We start from the raw sequence: 6,540 nt of genomic DNA, 5'->3' as shown, positions 1-6,540 counted from the left end.
TGAGACAGGGTCTCCTTGTAGCCCCAGCTGTCCTGGATTCACCATGGAGACAAGGGTGGCCTCAAACTCACAGAGATCCGCCTGCCTCTGCTTCCCGGGTGCTGGGATTAAAGGTGTGTGCCACCACGCCCAGCAGTAAAATATATTTTAAAAGTGACATAATGGTGGTCAGCGAGATGGCTCAGTGGGTAAGGCACTTGCCACCATGCCTGACCATCTGGGTTTGATTCCCAGATCACGTGTTGGAAGGAGAGAGTTCTTGTAAGCTGTCCTCTGACTTCCATGTACACAGACACACAAAAAATAGGTAAATATAATTTTTTTTCAAAAAGAGCATAATGGATATTCTCAGACAGAAAATAGTTTAATTCTATTTTAAGGATTAAGAAAATTTAGCTAGACATGGTGGCCCATATCTGTAATCTGAGCACTTAGGCAGGAGAATCATGAGATTAAGGCCAGCCTGGGCTACATATCAAGACCCTGTCATAAGCATAATGAAAGAAAGTTTCAATATTTAATGTGTCAAATTCAAATCATAGTAAAAGATAACCAGCTAATAGTAAATGCTTGGCATTGTAAAAGAAACAGGATTTGAAATGTAGACAACCTTGTATTTTAGGATGAATAAATTCACAAGAACACATTAATGATAAGGTACATCTTCAATTCATACCTCCCTCCTAAGAACACATTAATGATAAGGTACATCTTCAATTCATACCTCCCTCCTACTTGCTTGAGTAGGTAATACAGGAAAAGAAGAGTCTCTTGGGCCCTGGTGGCAGTGTCCAAGACAAAATAGCAAATCCAGAAAAAAAAAAAAATGTCAATAACACAGTTTGGAATTCTGGGAAATGAGTGGTTTTCCTTTGAAAATGCTCTGATTCTAACCACTAGCTTTGTTCTAGTCCCCCAACTTAATGACATTTATGTTAAAGATTTGAAATGCAGTATTCACAAATTAACTTCTTTTAAATTTATTTTAAAAATATTTTATTTTATTTTTTTAATTTTATGTGTATGAGTGTATTGCCTGCATGTAGGTAAGTGCACCCATGGCATGCAATGCTTGCAGAGGACAGAAGAGGCCATCGGATCCCCTGGAACTGGAGTTAGGACAGTTGTTAGCTGTCACGTGGGTGCTGGGATCTGAACCTGGGTCTTCTGCAAGAACAACCAGTATTCTTAACCTCTGAGCCATCTCTCCAGCCCCACAAATTAACTTTTAAGTACCATAACTTCTGTTTACAGATGTCCTCTAAAGTTTCCTGCAATGTGCACCTGCATATCTTATAAGATAGTAACACTGTTAGTACAATTAAGGGGCCAAAACTCACAAAAGAGAACTGTTCTTTTACTATATTTAGAAAAGATAATATTTATCTTCTAAGTTGGGTCTGACAACATGAGGTAGGTTTTTTTTTTAAATAGAATTCTTTCTGAGGTTCCTGACAGACATAGAAACTTCAATTATAATAGGAGTACTGTATCTTACAAATGTATTCTACTAATCCTAACATACTGTTTTAATAATAATAATTAAAAAAGCAAACAAACCCATAATTGGAAAAGGTCTACAGCTGCTGTAATTTAGTATAATGATGGAATTAAACAACAGTTTATGACTGGGTACCAAATCAGGTTAGGAAAAATTAAAGCTGGGACTGGAGTGAAAGTTCAGAAGTTATGAGCACTGGATGCTCCTCCAGAGGAACCAGGTTTGGTTCTCAGCACTCACATAGTGCTTCATAACGTGTATGTAACAACACCACCAGTTCCAGGGGATCTGACACCCTCTTCTGGCCTCTGCAAACAGTACATGTATAGGTGCACTTCACATATACGCAGGCAAAACACACACTTAAAAATAAATTTTAAAAATTAAAGTTATTCCATTTACGTGGTTGAAAAATCAAAGGGTGTCAAGCAGCAGCATCACTTTTGATGTGAACTGTGGCCCTGGAGTTGTGTAACTTGCAGTCCTGTGCCTATTACCCACCAGCCATGTCAGTTTTTTTGTGTGTGTGTGTTAGTAAGGGGACTCTTGAAATAGAGAAGGGAAAGGCTGGCCAGAGGAGTGGTCATGAGACAGGAAATTGGAAGGGGTGGATGAAAAGGAGGAAAGACTAAAGCTCTTACAACAGCATGAGCAACTTCTTCCACCCTTCTTTTGCAAATGTTCTTTGTGTGTGTGTTCTGGTATTGTACATGAATAGAAGAGGAAGAGGAAGAAGAAAAGGAGGGGGGGGGCGCAGGACGGGACACGACACGACGTGACACCTGTATCTCGGAAGAGGAATGGTAAGCCACGGGGAAACTTTTAACCACATGCATGCATCACTTGCACGAACTTCTTAGTGATATTTAAGTTTGGGGAAAGCTAAAAGGCCAGCAGTCGTATTCATGGACGAAAGAAGGGAAGCAAAGCAAATCTCTACTAGCTTACACCAGAGTAAACTAACCTTACTCCAGCACAAGTTGGACCGATGAAAGCCACAATTAAACTTTCTCCCCTGACCTGCTTGAGTCTGCGAACTGTGGGCTAAATGATGTGAGGCAGCTGTGGAAGGGCTTCTTCTGGCTGGTGGCAACGCGTTCATTGACTCCAACTTTTCAGCAGGTGGCAGCGTTCTCTTTGTTCTTGGCGGTTTGGAGCTTCCTTCCTTTCGGAGAACATCCTTCTCACAGCCCCTTTCCTTCTCCCTCTCTCTATCTCTCTCCCTCTCTTTCTTTCTTCAGTCTTTGTGGATGGCTACCTCCTTCATACCTTTGTTTGGAAAGCACTTTTCCAGTGACCTTAAGAACCGAGGAGCAGTAAAGTTACAATATGAGGCAATTCATGTTCTCATGTTTGATTCTTGATTCTTAAGATCCTTATCCTCGGGCTAATTTCAGGGCACGTAGGGCACAAAGTGAGCATCAATAATCAGCCATATTAGTCACCCATCTCCATATTCTCTGTGTCTAACTCTAGGTTTGGAAACTCCATGAAAAGTCATCGCTAGTCAAATTTCCCTGCCATTAACTTGTTTAGGTCCCTATAAAAGTTAGGTTTTCTTCCCATTTTTATTTACTAAAGACATATCTTGAGATTTCTCAGGCTCTAGTCAAGGATCTGTCACTGAGTTTTAAGTAATGCAAGTATGTAAACCATTGGTCCTAATTTCTTTGTACTGTGGGATTGGTGAAGGGGGGGGGCAGTCTTTGGGATTTCTTCCAGCTCTTAGACTCTTACATTACACGGAGCAGCCGGCCACTTCGTAGAATGGAAGAAGGCTGTGGTGCTGTAGAAATATAATTATTTCTGGAGGAAAAGAAAATGGTTTTGAGCAGGAAGTTGTTAAGAAGTAGAAACAGAGAAAAATAGATGTAGTTGAAGCAGCTGGTGTGGGGAAGAGAGGATACCTGGAATAAGACACAATTTGTATACTACACAGCATCTCCACCAGACAGCATTTATGGCAGATGTCCCCTTGTGCAGCAGACACTGAACAGACCTTTAGGCTTAAATGCTGGACATTTCTTAGCTTATTTATTAAAAAATGAAATTAGGGTTGAGCTTCCTCCCTGGATATTTGATATCCTTTTGATCATAAACATTTATTTTAGCTTTATTCTGTTGGATGAAATCACTTTTTTGCCTTATGAAAACAAAAATGATCATTAAAAGGAACCTTCAAATCACAGCAAAAGCTACAAATGAGGAGACCTCCATCTTTCTCTAGCATGTTCTCTCTTCCTCAAGGACAACCACTGTTATCTTGGTTTTTGTTTATTCCCTCAAATGTATATATTTTGATGAACATATATGTATATATTTTCACTTCTATTTTATTGAATTTTAATGAATAGTTTGAGAGCTATGTTAATCTTGGGGTAAAATTCTACATGCAAAATAAATGAACAAATTAAGAAATAACAAGATTAAGGAACAAAATAGAAAATTTTTTTGCTAATTAAACTGTCAACTGACAGTGAAGATTCTTTTTTTAAATTATGTGTATGTGTGTGTCTGTATGTAGACATGTGCAAGTGCCTGCATAGGTCAGAGGCTTTGAAGCCCCCTGGAGCTGGAGTTACAGGTGATTGTGAGCCATGTGATGTGAGCCTTGAAACATGAACTCAGTTCCTCTAGGAGACTAGGACCACTGAACCATCTCTCTAGTCCCTGACAGTGAAGACTCTTAATAATGATTTTGGGCAGACTTGACCTGAGAAAAGGGCTGTTGAAAGTTGTGTTTCTGGGAATTATTTCTAGGAATAGGGCTTTGATGACTGTGGATCATAGCCACTGAGATTCATTCTTCTACCCCTTTAGATACATGTATTCTTTCAGGAAATAGAAGTAGGAAGATCAGAAGTTCAAGGTCATTATTCATAGAAAGTTCAAGGCCAGTCTGGGATACAGGAGACCCTGTCTCAAAAACAAACACACAAACAAGAAAACATTCAGTTTTTCAAGCAGAATGTAGAGAAAATGTAAAGGGCCTAAGAGAATCTTTAGAGTCTCAATGGAAGAATTGCCTTCAGGGGCCAACTAGACCAAGAACTGCTCTTGACAGAAAATCTAGTGCAGTCTGTGATGAGACATTGCATCTCCATCATTCATGACAGCCAAGTTGTGAGCTAAGTGTAGGTGCCTATCAATGGATAATGGATAAAAATGTGGTATATACACAATGAAGTTTTAGTCAGCCATAGAGAAGAATAAAATCATGTTGTTTATAGGAAAACAGAATCAGAGATATCATGTTAGTTAAGTAAACTAAGCCTGATTCAGAAAGACAAACATGTTTTCTTTCATATGTAGAATCTAGATTTTAAAACATAGGACGTGAAAGTAGAAGGACTATTAGGGGACAGGAAGGGACTGTCGGAAGAGGGAGGAAGGGAAAAGGGACAAGAGCGAAGGGATGAGGGACTGAATATGATTAAAATCCATTATATATGCATGAAAATGTTGGGGCTGGAGAGATGTCTCAGTGGTTAAGAACACTGGCTGTTCTTGCAGAAGACCCAGGTTCAAATCCCAGCAGGCACATGGCAGCTAACAACTGTCCGTAACTCCAGTCCCAGGGATCCAACACCCTCTTCTGTCTATGCAGGCATTGCACGACACAGGTGCACTTTCCTACACGTAGGCAAACACGCATACACATAAAAATAATAAATAAAATGAAATAAAAAAGAAAATGTCATAAAGCCTTTATTTTGTACACTATGTACCAATAAATTTACTCATAAGATTTTTTAAAACTGCCTGTCATCTAGATAAAATAGTTTTTTTTTTTGGTCTTTTTGAAGCAGGGTCTCCCTGTAGCCCCAGCTGTCCTGGAACTCACTATGTATACCAGGCTGGCCTTGAGCTCACAGAGATCTGCCTGCCTCTGCCTCCCAAGTGCTGGGACTACAGGCGTGTGCCACACGCCTGGTGACAAAATAGTTTTTAAGAAACTTTTTAATTAAAAATTTTAAATATTGTTATGTAGCCTTTAGCTATACTTTATTATTTTGGAGCTACATCCACAACCCAGTTTCTAAGAATCTTAAGGGCTTTCCCACAGCAGCTACCTCAACAGGTCCAAAGAGAGAGGATAGTCTTTGAGAAAAATTATAGATGCTGCTTAGTGGGCAAGACATGAACACCGATAAAAATTATAGATAATATATAAAATTTCGAAGAAGATTCTATGGATAAAACTACCTCTTCAGCTTGGATTAAAGAAAAAGTAAGTTCAAAATTAACAAAGTCTCTGGGGCTTTACACTGTAGTCCATGAGGGCCGGAAACTCTCAAATTTATGGCCATCCTCCTTCATCCTCCTGAGTGCTGGGATTACAGATGTACACCATCACCCTTGCTTCTGGCCCCCAATTTTCTATGGGCAAGAAGTGAGCCCATAAGGGAATGCAGTTTCTTTTGTAAAATAATGGCTAGTTCAGAGGTCTCAGGCTAGATCCCCAAAAGCAAGAGCTACAGCACAACCACATGAAGATAGGGAGGTCCTCAGCCATTTCAGCTACTCCAGCTGAGGTGCTGAATATCAAGGTGAAGCTACCTTGGATGTTCCAGATCTATTCAAACTCTCAGCTGATTGGACTACATGTCTATCCCTGGCTCACATCAGTAGGGAACAGAAGAATTGCCCAGTTGTACCCTTCCCAAAGAGTTATGGGAAAACAATGCTGGTTACTTCAAGTCACTAAGTTTTAATGAGGTTTTATTAGGAAGCAATAGACAACTGAAACAGTTATCAAACATCGTAGTAGTTTACTATGTGGACTGTAAAAATGCTGTAACAGTGTCAGCCAAAGTGTAATTTTCAAAGCAGGCTCAATCTCATAAAAGTGGTCCCCACTTGCTCTATCTATAAAGTTTAGCATAGAACTAGCACATAATGGAGCCCAACTATGTGTCAACTGAATCATTAAACAATGGAGATAAGACCCCTACCATCATGAAGACAAACAAGATAATTTAGCAGATTCTTTCCTTTATGTTTCCTCTCTTAACAAAGACACTCCCTCCTCCAAAGTA

This window comes from Nannospalax galili, unplaced genomic scaffold (assembly GCF_000622305.1).
Source record: "Nannospalax galili isolate Female #2095 unplaced genomic scaffold, S.galili_v1.0 scaffold498, whole genome shotgun sequence".
NCBI classification, from domain to species: domain Eukaryota; kingdom Metazoa; phylum Chordata; class Mammalia; order Rodentia; family Spalacidae; genus Nannospalax; species Nannospalax galili.
The sequence above is the reverse complement of the archived record's forward strand: the minus strand, read 5'-3'. Positions refer to the sequence as shown.